The 12,122-nt window shown below is 40.8% G+C and overlaps 1 long non-coding RNA gene across 4 annotated transcripts in view; it reads left to right on the plus strand.

Moving 5' to 3' along the window:
• Positions 1-311: 311 nt before the first annotated feature.
• The window catches only part of LOC103877070, a 43,545-nt gene continuing 31,734 nt past the window's right edge, over positions 312-12,122 (plus strand). For 2 of the 4 annotated variants that reach the window (XR_004178315.1, XR_004178313.1), the window contains exons 1-4: positions 312-433; positions 4,004-4,052; positions 4,573-4,674; positions 9,003-9,097. This is a non-coding gene — a long non-coding RNA (uncharacterized LOC103877070). Of the gene's footprint in view, positions 434-1,817; positions 1,926-4,003; positions 4,053-4,572; positions 4,675-9,002; positions 9,098-12,122 lie in introns of those variants that run through there. The other 2 variants (XR_002516752.2, XR_004178314.1) reach the window with 2 other exon arrangements.

Genomic DNA, 12,122 nt, shown 5'->3' on the forward strand with positions numbered 1-12,122 from the left:
ACTGGAAGCCAGGGCTTGACAGAGGAGTCATTGGTGGCCAATGAGGAGATACTGTCCATAACAGGGAGCTGCAGTTGGAGGTCTACAGCTGGGAATCTGCAACCCTGGAGAAGCCAAAGGCAGAGTCAGTGGGGAAGATGGGTAGAAGATCAAGGAAGGGAGAAATAATGAAGGAATTATCACAGTCCCTTTCCCTATTGCTGGTCTCAAAACATGATTCACAGCAGAGCTTAGGAACGGGGGAAGTTTTGGATTGGGTAAAAGACTGAAGTTTGGGTATATGGTATTGAAGTTTTAGAATTTTGAACTAATGGAAAAGTTCTGGAATTTGCCTGAGGTTCCATCCAGTGCCACAGAAGGAAGATTAAAGAGAGTCATTTTGCCAGAGGATGGTGAAAAATACAGTGGCATTCTGTTTACACACTTAGTTCAGGTCAGTTACATATATTAGTACTATTTCTTATTCATGGGTTTTCATCTATGTCCTATTATCTGTCTCTTCATCTATATGCCAGAAGTATATTGTGATGTCCATTGTAACTTTCAATGATGCTTTAATATTTGGCAGATTAAAAAAATAGTTTCCATTTGGTAAGGGTGTACTGTATACAGGATCATACATTATCTCATACAACCCTCACCACACACATGCAAGGTTACTATTTTCCCCATTTTAAAGCTGAGGCTTAAGGAACTTAAGATCACAAAGCCATTATGTGGCTGTCAGATCCTTAACCTACACTCTTGACATTGGACTGTGCCCAACCTGCTATGCCCCCTTATTAATCTTTTGTCAAGAACTTCATAGATACCCTTGTCTAGTTCTCCCTATTACCTTAGTATTAGTTTGTCAATGTATTTGGCTGAATGAGTAATTACCTGATCAAGTATATTCTCTTTCCAGGTTCTCTCTGCCAGAGGAGATTCTTCTAAGGGACAGTTATTTTTTTACATAGTAGTCAATCCAGATAGGCAGATTGTCACACTAGTAGGGAAAAATGCCCCATGTATTTTCCTACCTTAGTCTCTTCATTAGTTCCTTCCTCCCTGGGTTGTTTCCTTATAACATTTGCCCTCTAAAGTGTACCGTGTTTTTTCCTCAACTCTTCAGTGCTTATATTATTTTCCCTACATTAAACATTTGGAATTAACCATTCCCTTACCCTCCCACTTCCACTTCTTCAAATTACCCCTTTCTTTAAAGCCTAATTCATGTTTCAAATGCTCCACCATTATCCTAGTCAATAGCAGGCATCTTTTCAGTCTGAATTTATTGTGTGCTGCTTGATAATGTTATGAGCCTTCCTGTGATTTCACGTTTGCTATGAAAAGCATGGCTCTATCTCAAGGGTTCTTAGTAAGAACTGATGAGGGTGGGCAAACCTGTTCTATGGGGTGGTGATGGAATGGGGTGGAATGGACAGATCAACTTGTGTAATAGGTGTGGCCTGACAGCTAACTCTCCAAATTGTCAACAGTGAAGTGTGCTGCCAACCTGAGCCTGATTCTAGCCAGCATCTATCCCCAGGGCTAAATGGTCATGCCTTTCACACCCAATGCAGTCGCTCAATGCAGTCAGTGCAACTTGAACATGTTTCAATGTACTGAAAAATTAAATCTCCCAATCTCTCCCTTGATTCCAGGATGGAGGTAACCGGGCTGTCAGGCATTTAAAAATAAACCTCAAGTGTCTTTCCTCTGTCAAGTGTTGACCTAGAACTGAGATAGGGAAGACAAGCACCATGCCTTCATAGGGCTTATGACACCAGTGGAAGGAGAAAGAAAAGTAAGAAGTCAGAAGTTCATGATTGCAGTCATAGACTCACAGCCCAAGGACATCTTTCTGAGTCAATGGAGAGATGTAGAAGAACATTTAGAGCAAGAGTTCTCAACTGGGGGTAATTCTGACCTCTAAAGGACATTTGGTAATGTCTAAAGACACTTTTAATTGTCATAAGTGTGGGACTGGGGACTGCTAATGGTGTCTAGTGAGTAGAGGCTAGGGATGCTGCCAAACATCCCAAATGCACAGTATCAGGGAAAACCAGCCCTCGATATTTCAATGTGGGTTCTTTTCTATTTCTCTAAGTGTTGGCTGGTCTGAGAAATAAAGGGAAAGAGTACAAAAGAGAGAAATTTTAAAGCTGGGTGTCTGGGGCAGACATCACATGTTGGCAGGTTCTGTGATGTCCCTTGAGCCACAAAACCAGCAAGTTTTTATTAGTGATTTTTAAAGGGGAGGGAGTGTACAAATAGGATGTGGGTCACAGAGATCATATGCTTCACAAAGCAATAAAATATCACAAGGCAAATGGGGGCAGAGTGAGATCATAGGATCAGGGTGAAATTAAAATTGCTAATGAAGTTTCATGTCCCACTGGGCATGCATTTTCATTGATAACATCTTATAAGGAGACAGGGTTTGAGAGCAGACAACTGATCTGACTAAAATTTATTAGGCAGGAATTTCCTCATCCTTATAGGCCTGGGAGCGCTAAGGGAGACCGGGGCTTATTTCAACCCTTATCTGCAACTGTATAAGACAGACTCTCCCACAGCAGCCATTTTAGAGACCTATCCCTGGGAATGCATTCTCTTTCTCAGGGCTAAGAAAAAGAATTCAGCGATATTTCTCCTATTCACTCTTGTAAGAAGAGAAATATGGCTCTGTTCTGCCCAACTCCCAGGCACTCAGACCTAATGGTTATCTCCATTGTTCCCTGAACATTGCTGTTATCCTGTTCTTTTTTCAAGGTGCCCAGATTTCACATTGTTTAAACACACATGCTTTACGAAAAATTTGTGCACTTAATGCAATCATCACAGGGTCCTGAGGCAACATACATCCTTCTCAGTTTATGAAGATGACAGGATTAAGAGATTAAAGTAAAGATAGGCATAGGAAATCACAAGAGTATTGATTGGGGAAGTGATAAATGTCCATGAAATTGTCACAATTTATGTTCAGAGATTGCAGTAAAGACAGGTGTAAGAAATTATGAAAGTATTAATTTGGGGAACTAATAAATGTCCAAGAAATCTTCACAATTTATGTCCTTCTGCCACTGCTTCAGCTGGTCCCTCCATTCAGGGTCCCTGACTTCCTGCAACATCTCTCCTTTTCTTTTTATATAAATGTGCCATAGTGATGAAGGCTTGTTTGTTCTCTCGATTTTGACACAGGATTCTCTTACTGGTCCAGCACACTAAAGACAAGCCAATTAAACAGAGAAACATAATTCCAAAATTTACTACAGTGGAGCCCACAATAGACATAATCCAAGTTGTGGGGTTTAGTACAGAAAGATTTTCTGCCACCTGATCTAATGCCTCAGCTCCAGGCACAATGGATAAATGAGCTTGAGAGGCTTCAAAAATTTGTTTCTTTAATTTAGTTAGGTCCAATGATAAATTATCTTCCTTACCCAGAAGGTGTCCTTTGACCACTTCCCATGAATGATCAGTCTCATTATAGGAATACAGGGTGATACAGAAATCCGAAGTATTCCAATCACACTGCATTTGCATGTGATGTTCAAGACTTACTACCTGATCTCCAAGCCAAATAACAGACTGTCTTAAATTATTAATTTAGATTAGCCAATTTTTTATCAATGCCTTGTTGAGAATTCCACATTTGGGTAGAATTGGCTTGCCAATCATTAACAAAATGAACCATTTGAATAGATTGATGTAACGCCATTCCAGCAGTGGTGACCATTGCAGTGACTGTAATTAGACCCATGATCACAGTGATTAAAGTGAAAACAAATCTCTTAGATCTTTTTAGAATTCGCTGTAACACTTCTTTAATTAAATGTATTGAGGGGGAGGATTCCAAAGATCTGGGCAAAGTTACCAGAATCCAGATTCCTTCTTGAGCTCGAACCAACATTACACTTTTCCTGGAGTCAAAATGGGAGTTAATACAAGTGTATAAATGACAATTAATGCATTGGACTGTTTGATTGTTCATCCAAATTTTGATATTTCCCACTAACAGCATGTAAGGAGGCTTAACACAACTCTGCATGGGAATAATCAGGTTGGAGGTAAGCAAAGCAGAATATCTGGATTTATGTTGATACCGAGGGAGAGGGACGGTATCAGGGACAACAGACAGAATAGTTTCCACTTCCCATACTCACAGTCCAGATATGGCAATAGCCAATTTCCAAAGTTCTGGGTGTTCTGGGCTCAGAATGGGGATTATCATACGAGGTCTCGGGGGGGTAATGCCTTTATCTTCCCATTTTAAGGGAAAGAATGAGCTGAACCTCCTATGCAAAGTAGAATGATGATTCTCATTCTCCCAATAAGAAATAATATAAGTAGCCTCCAGGCATTCCCTTCCACTACAGGAGCAATTGTTTTTTAAATAGCCCTTTGGTGCCCAGTCTATTACTAAACCATATGAGTCATTTTTTAGTATTACTGCATGTGAGTTAACACAATCTTCCCAAATTAAAGTTTTAGATGTGCCCTCAAAATTTTTAGGGCATGGTTTTCCTGCAGGTTTATATTGAAAATATGGGGTATCTCCTATTACTCCCCCTTTCATTTGTTTTAAAGGAGAAAAGGAGAGGCCGGAGACCAAATGTCCCGGTTCCTTTGTAGCTGATCTCTCCAGAAGATAAGCAGCCCAGACTTGAGTTTCTAGATGGATATAACCAGGTACATGTCCAAGGCACAGAGGGGGGTATTCATAACTCATGGTAACATTAAATGCAGTGCCTTTTTCTCCTGGTTGAGCAGGGCAATGATCATCTGTAGCTCCAGGCATCCACACACTATCGTTAGTGTAGATTTCCACAGAAGTATCCATCCAGGTGAGAGGTCGAGTAAGTGGAGGAAAAGGCATATAAACCCAATAAGAATAATTTTGTGTAGCAGGTAAATCAGTGTGAGAGGAAACTGGTGAGACAGAAAGTATGAGGAGGAGAATCATTAAATAAAACCTAGTGTAAGCAAGATTCAGTGCTGAAGGAGGAAGAGAAGAACAGAGGGATGTTATCTTCAGGCTAATAGAAATGGTGAGATTTTTAGGTTTGTAAGGAGAAAAAGAAAGGTAATCAGGAGAAATGGAATTAGTTAGATGGGTCTCCATTGCCATCAGGGAGAATTGAATCAGACTCATTGTGATTTGGTGTGCCAGCTTCTAAGGAGTTGGCACAGATCTCACCACATCTGAGGATGGTCTCTGACACGGACGTCTTTTCTCTGTGGTTTTCATTGTCATTGTTCACCCAAAGCTTGAGTCTCCTGGTGGCTACCCAGACAGGGGATTGATGATCTCCTGGTGAAACACAAGCATATCCTCTTCCCAATGTTATAATTGTGCCAGGTTCCCAGGTATTGGTTTGGGAGTTTTTCCATAACACTGGTTTGCCTTCGTTTAGGGAGAATTTTTTGCCTGTATGATGGTGTTCGGCTGCAGTTAGATTATTATCTTTAGGAACATTTAAAAAATTTAAACAGTGCCAAATGCAATTGGGAGTAGGGGTAGTTAAATTATGTTTTTGTTTTTCAGACTCTTTGGACAATTGGGTTTTTAAAGTGTGATTGGCCTGTTCCACCATAGCCTGTCCCTGAGGATTGTAAGGGATTCCAGTAATATGGGAAATTCCCCACTGTTGCATAAATAAATAAAAAACTTTACTAACATATCCAGAATGAGGAAGAAAACACCACTCCATTATGTTGAACCACTAGGCCAGTAGGGGAGTGAAATGAAGTGAAAACCAGAAGCTGAAAAGGCTGAAATGGCTGTACTCTAGATAACTGGGTGGTCTGGATTCTTTTCTCTATGAATTCCAGTTCTAGTGAAGCCTCAGGGGTCAAAGTCCTGGGACTGGGACTGCGGAGATTGGAATCTCCCTGCAGCGTGGAAACAAGTTAGACAGTACATAGGTCCGGAATACCTAAAGTAGGTCTTAAATAGTTAATGTTACCCAAAAGTTTTTGGAAGTCATTTAAAGTTTTCAAAGAATCTTTCCTAATTTGAACTTTTTGAGGTTGAATACATTATCGACCACCATTCCTAAATATTGAACAGGAGTGGTCTCTTGAATTTTATTCTGAGCTATGTGTGATCCAGCCTCTGTAACAATGTGGCTCAAAATTTGCTAACAGTCAATTAATTCTTTATCAGTGGGGGCAGCGATTAAAATATCGTCAATATAAATTAACTTTCAATTCAGTTTAAAGGTAGCAAAGATTGTGCACCCACTCTATGTCAGACACTCAGTGCTTGTAGTCAGATGGGTGGAGTTGGATAGAAAGATGCTTTCAAGGAAGCTACACTTTAGCACAGAAAGCAAACTCACAACTGTCTATAATACAAGTCACAGTTAAATAGAACTAAGTGGAAGGGCTAGTTACATATTGTGAGAAGGAAAAAGAAGTTGTAATTAATTCTGTCTGGTGGAAGCAGACAGGAGGTGGAGGTGGCATGGAAATTGGAGAAGCTTCACATTGGCGGTTGTAGCATAGCTGGGTCTTGCAATATAGATTTAGAAGGGAGGTTAGGAATGGCATTTCAGCGTTAAAAAACAGCATAGACTTAGATTCAGAAAATGTTTTGTTATTAATAATTTCACTTAGAGTTCTCAAGGGGTAATGTTTTCCTAAATTCTTGTCACACTGAAAGACAAGAGTCTCACTCTTTTGTAATTATGCAGTTTGCAAAATTAGAAATGAACATTTCAAAAACTAAAGAACCAATATAAAAAGAATAAAAAAAAATATCATCAATATAATGAAGAACATAGGCCTGGGGAAATTGGGCTCTAACTGGTGAAAGCACTCGCCCAACATAAAACTGGCAGATTGTAGGGCTATTTAGCATTCCCTGAGGAAGTACTTTCCATTGATAATGAGCTGCAGGCTCCTGATTATTGATAGATGGTACAGTAAAAGCAAATTTTTCACAATCTGATTTATGTAAAGCAATATGAAAAAATAATCTTTAAGATCAATAACTATGAGAGGCCAGTTTTTAGGTATTAAAGCAGGGGCAGGCCTGCCAGGTTGGATAGCCCCCATAGGTTTAATTACAGCGTTAAGAGCCCTTAAATTGGTTACCATCCACCACTTGCCTGATTTCTTTTTTACTAGAAACACAGGAGAATTCCTGGGGGAAAGAGAAGGTTCCACATTTCCAAGTTGTAACTGTTCAGAAACCAAGTGGGTTAAAGCCTCCAGTTTTTCTTTAGAAAGCCGCCACTGCTGAATCCAAATGAGTATGTCAGATTTCCATTGTAAAGGGATAGGAACAGGGGGCGTGGCAGCGGCTGCCATTAAAAAGGATAACCTAAACCAGCCCTGCCTTCTTTTACAGTAATTGGGAGGGGTTTAGTAATCCCTTCATGTTTTGGATGGAGACTGAGTCCAGGAACAAACCCCATGTTTCCCATCATATGCTGACTGGGAGCACTATAAGAGTTATGTGGAATATTAATTTCAGCCCCCCATTGTGCCAGTAAATCTCCATCCCAAGATTAATGGGAATTGGCATTATATAGGGCTGAATTGTACCCTTTTGACCATCAGGGCCGGTGCAAGGCAAGATAAAGGTGCTCTCATAAACTTCCTCGGCTTTTCCAACACCTACTAGTCCCATGTTAGTGGGATGTTTAAGCTAGGAGGAAGGCCATAAACTAGAGTAAATAATAGAAACATCAGCCCCAGTATCTACTAGACCCTCAAACTTTTTTCCTTGAATGTGTATGGTGCAGGTGGGCCGTTGTTTAGAAATTACATTAATCCAATAAGCGGCCTTTTCACTGCCTGAGCCCATCCCAGGGCCACGTGTCTTGTCTCCTTTGTTTAAAACGATAGTAGGTAGTAAAAGCAATTGAGCAATTGACTCACTGGCCAGAATGGAGACAGGAACCTTGGCAGACACGATTAATTTAACCTCATCAATGGAATCAGAATTAATGAGATCAGTATGAATGATGATACCTTTAGCAGAGGTGGATCCCCTACCTAACACCAAGCCCACCGAACCTTGAGGTAAAGGGCCAGTGACCTACGTGGGGACAAAGGGCAGTAACTTCAGTGATGAATTACAGAACAGTTTCATTTAGCTCATTCCACCAAGAAAAAGCATCCCAGCAGGCTCTGGAGAAATGTATGTACCTTAATTTAAATTAGTGGATAATTTCAGATCAGCTATTTTACATATCTAGCTGCTTCTCCTTCCCTCTGTAGGCCACCTCTTGCCCTTTCTCTTCCTAGATCTGGCTCTCAAAGCTAAATATTCTAGAAGTTAAACATTGAAGTAGAAATCAGTGGACATGATTCATATCCCTACCCTCTCAACAGATGCCTAGCCTTGTTCCTTTTTGACAGAGCCTTGTTTTCACAATTGTCATGTTATCTCATGGAGGAAGTTGTTACCTCCTCCCATGATAGTTACATGACCATGGAGAACCCTAGAAGTCAGACAGACTTTACAATCCAAAGAAAATTACTCCTTGGTGGCAGGATTTTAGGCACCACAAAGGCAACTGTGGACAGAGAAAGCCTCTGACTGGCCCTAAAAATCACATCATATCTATAAATAAATAATGATGCCATTGCTTGATCATTAACTTCCCGTGGGACATTGGCCATGAAACTTCATCTTTTTGTGTCTCTATTTCTCCCTTCCTGATGATACTTGCTTTCCATTTGCCAATCCATAACTGGCAAGGAGATCATCGAATGCAGTGGGCAAAGGCAGAATTGCTCTCTTTTTCATAGTATTTGTTGTAATTCCACACATGGTGACTAAATTCCTGGAGCAGAGACCCTGGTGCACACTGAATTGGCCTCATTATATGATGAGCAAGATCTTCTATCACTGTTACTCCTTACCGTTGTGAAGACTTCTTTTATGTCAACTTTTAGTCAACTTAGCATTGTGATAGAAAACAGCTAAACTACTACAGTTTTCTAAGTTCAAATCAAGATTTCACTCACCCCCAACATCTTACTAAAACCTGGGTTTCCTATAGGGAAGGATAAATTGCCCACAAAGTTATGACTACCAGAATTGGGACTCTGTTCTGTGAAGTGGAAATAAATGTGGAGACCATTTTTTCATCCTGGAGTAAGTAGGAAAAAAGCAACAGTTATTTTCACTTTCTTTTGGCACACTTGGTTTGGCCTAAAACCATCAACTGTAGAGGTATATTGGTCTTGAAAAGAAAAAACAACCAAGGTGTACAGAAAAGGAAGTGCCTGCTTGCATAGTGGAGTTAGAGAAGGTTTCCCAGAGGGGCCATTTTACCCAGTCATTGAATGCTGGAAAAGTAGAACTTTTATAGACATACAAGTATCAGAGGCATGTGAACCAGAACAACTCCATCTTGAATAGGAGCTGGGCAAAATGAGGCTGAAACCTACTGGGCTGCATTCCCAGACAGTTAAGGCATTCTAAGTCACAGGATGAGATAGGAGGTCGGCACAAGATACAGGTCATAAAGATGTTGCTGATAAAACACGTTGCCGTAAAGAAGCTGACTAAATCCTACCAAAACCAAGATGGCCAGGAGAGTGACCTCTGGTCATCGTCACTGCTACACTTCCACCAGTGCCATGACAGTTTACAAATGCCATGGCGATGTCAGGAAGTTACCCTATATGGTCTAAAAAAGGGAGGCATGAATAATCCACCCCCTATTTAGCATATCATCAAGAAATAACCATAACAATAGGCAACCAGCAGCCCTCGGGTATGCTGTTTATGGAGTAGCCATTCTTTCATTCCTTTGCTTTCTTAATGAACTTGCTTTCACTTTGCACTGCGGACTCGCCCTGAATTCTTTCTTGTGCGAGATCCAAGAACCCTCTCTAGGGGTCTGGATAGGGACCCCTTTCCTGTAACATATTTCTCTTTCCTGTAACACTAAGAATAACAAAACATTACAGTTGTTTCTGTAATAAACAGCCAACAAACATTAACAGCTTAAAATGGTAAAGGTTTATTTCTTTATACTGTGTGTCCTTTCTGGGTTTGCAGGCACACTGTGTATTATTGTCATTCAGGAACCAAGGTTCAAAGTTGCTTGTTACCATGCCAGAGACAAAATTAAATATATCAAAACATACTGGCCCCAAAAGTGACACACAACACCTCTACTCAACTTCCGCTGGGGAACACAAGGCACATGGCCATGCCTAACTTCAAGTGGATGGGAGAGTCATTCTTCCATGTTCCCAGAGGGTAGGAAGCAGAATATTTGTGAATAGCCTTAATAACTATCCTGAGGCATGTGGCTAAGAAGAAAGGCATAAAAGAGCCTGGCATGTTTGAGGCATAGTGAAAACATGAAATCTTAGGTTGGAAACTACCAGCGAAAAATGTTGTATGCCATACAGTTTGGAATTTGTTCTGAAGGTGTGAAAAGTTTTTTTTTAAAAAGAACGTTAAGCATTTAACGTATTATATTTGTATTATATTTGTTTGAGGTAGCTGATAATCAGATTAAATCAGATTCCAGCACAATGATCCCCCTTGCCGCCACATGTGGAGAAATTCACAGATAACCTTGATGGGCTCCTCCATATGGGCTCCTAGGAAGAAAGAGTGAGCCACGGTTCATGATGGAGCAGCACTAATTTGCTTTCCTGATTTTATAACAGGAAAAGCAAAGTATTAGGCAGTATGAACTGATCATTTTGCATTGCAGCATACTTCTTAAAGTTCATTCAGGTACCATAGGCATTACCACGCGTTATGCTAGGAGCACTGCCTCATGGCCAGTAAACTGAAATGTTATTTCCAGACTCTGGTAAAAAGTGAGATTAGCAAATGTATTTACAATTTGCAATCCTAGCCCTTCACCCAGGAGCTGTGTTGAAACAACCTGAATCTAAGGGCATAATTACAGAGGACTCGGATTTATAGTTTGAGGCTTTTTGCCTGAGTACTTTCCCCAATTCACCCACTACTCTGAGCACAGAAATCCACAAATTTCCTGTCCTGAGGTGTCAGAGGGCAAAGGTCACAGTATCAGAGCAACCAGAATGTTTGAAAGTGTGTTGGTTTCCTATGGCTGCTGTAACAAGTGGCCATAAACTAGGTGGATTGCAACAGCAGAAATTTATTCTCTCACAGTTCTGGCTGCCAGCAGCCTGAAATCAGGGAGTCAGCAGAGTCATGCTCCCTCTGGAGGCTCTAGGGAAAATCCATTCCTTGCCTTTTTAAGTTTCTGGTGACTCTAGGCATTCTTTGGCTTGCAAATGTATCACTACACTCCCTGCTTCCAAAATCACATCGCCTCCTACTCTTCTGTATGTCTTCTTTTCTGTTTCTCTGTCCCAACACTCTCTTTGTCTTTCTCTTATTAGAATACATGTGATTGCATTTAGGGCACACCCAGATAATCCAGGATAAATTCCTGCTCTCAAGATTCTTAATCACATTTTTGCCCCATTCATTTCATTTATTCATTTTGAAGGTAACATTCATAGGTTGCAGGGATTAAGATGCAGAAACATATCTTGGTGGGTGCAGGGGGCTACCATTAAAGCTACTGCATAGTGGAAATCCTGGGAGGAAGGGTTCTTCAGAGGGATTGAGCCCCAAGATATGCATTTAAAATATGCACAAAACTTTGGCTAGTTGTCAAACTATACTATAAGGGTGGGACCTAAGACAGCCTGATCAAAAAGCAGCAGCTGAAAACTGAAAAAAACCGAGTGGAGATTCCAGCTGCTGCCAATGGAAAGAGAGCCCATTTGGAGTTTGATTCTACTTAAGTTAACTCTCTGCTAGAAAAAAAAAAAAATCATGCTCCAGAGAAATAACAGAATCTAAAGCCTCTATGGAGGAGGTGGCTTCAGGTGAAAATTGTATAACCATAAGCAATTACAAAGCTTTACCTGGCAGCCTGGCAAGGGGGAAAAGTTGCCCTCCCCTGCCCCATGCCAGACTTGATGCATAGTTAGTACATTGCAGTCTCTGAAGGAAGTTGAGACTCCTTCAGAGACTGAAGACTCTGAAGTAGAGGACTCTAGCACCCTCTCCGCCAACCCGAGTTAGCCATGCTCTCGTGCATATCTACATTTCCAGCCAAGCCACCTCTGTTCAGCAGCCTCCTTATGGGTAGGGTTGGGTAGAGTTCATCTTA

This window comes from Papio anubis, chromosome 14 (assembly GCF_008728515.1).
Source record: "Papio anubis isolate 15944 chromosome 14, Panubis1.0, whole genome shotgun sequence".
NCBI classification, from domain to species: domain Eukaryota; kingdom Metazoa; phylum Chordata; class Mammalia; order Primates; family Cercopithecidae; genus Papio; species Papio anubis.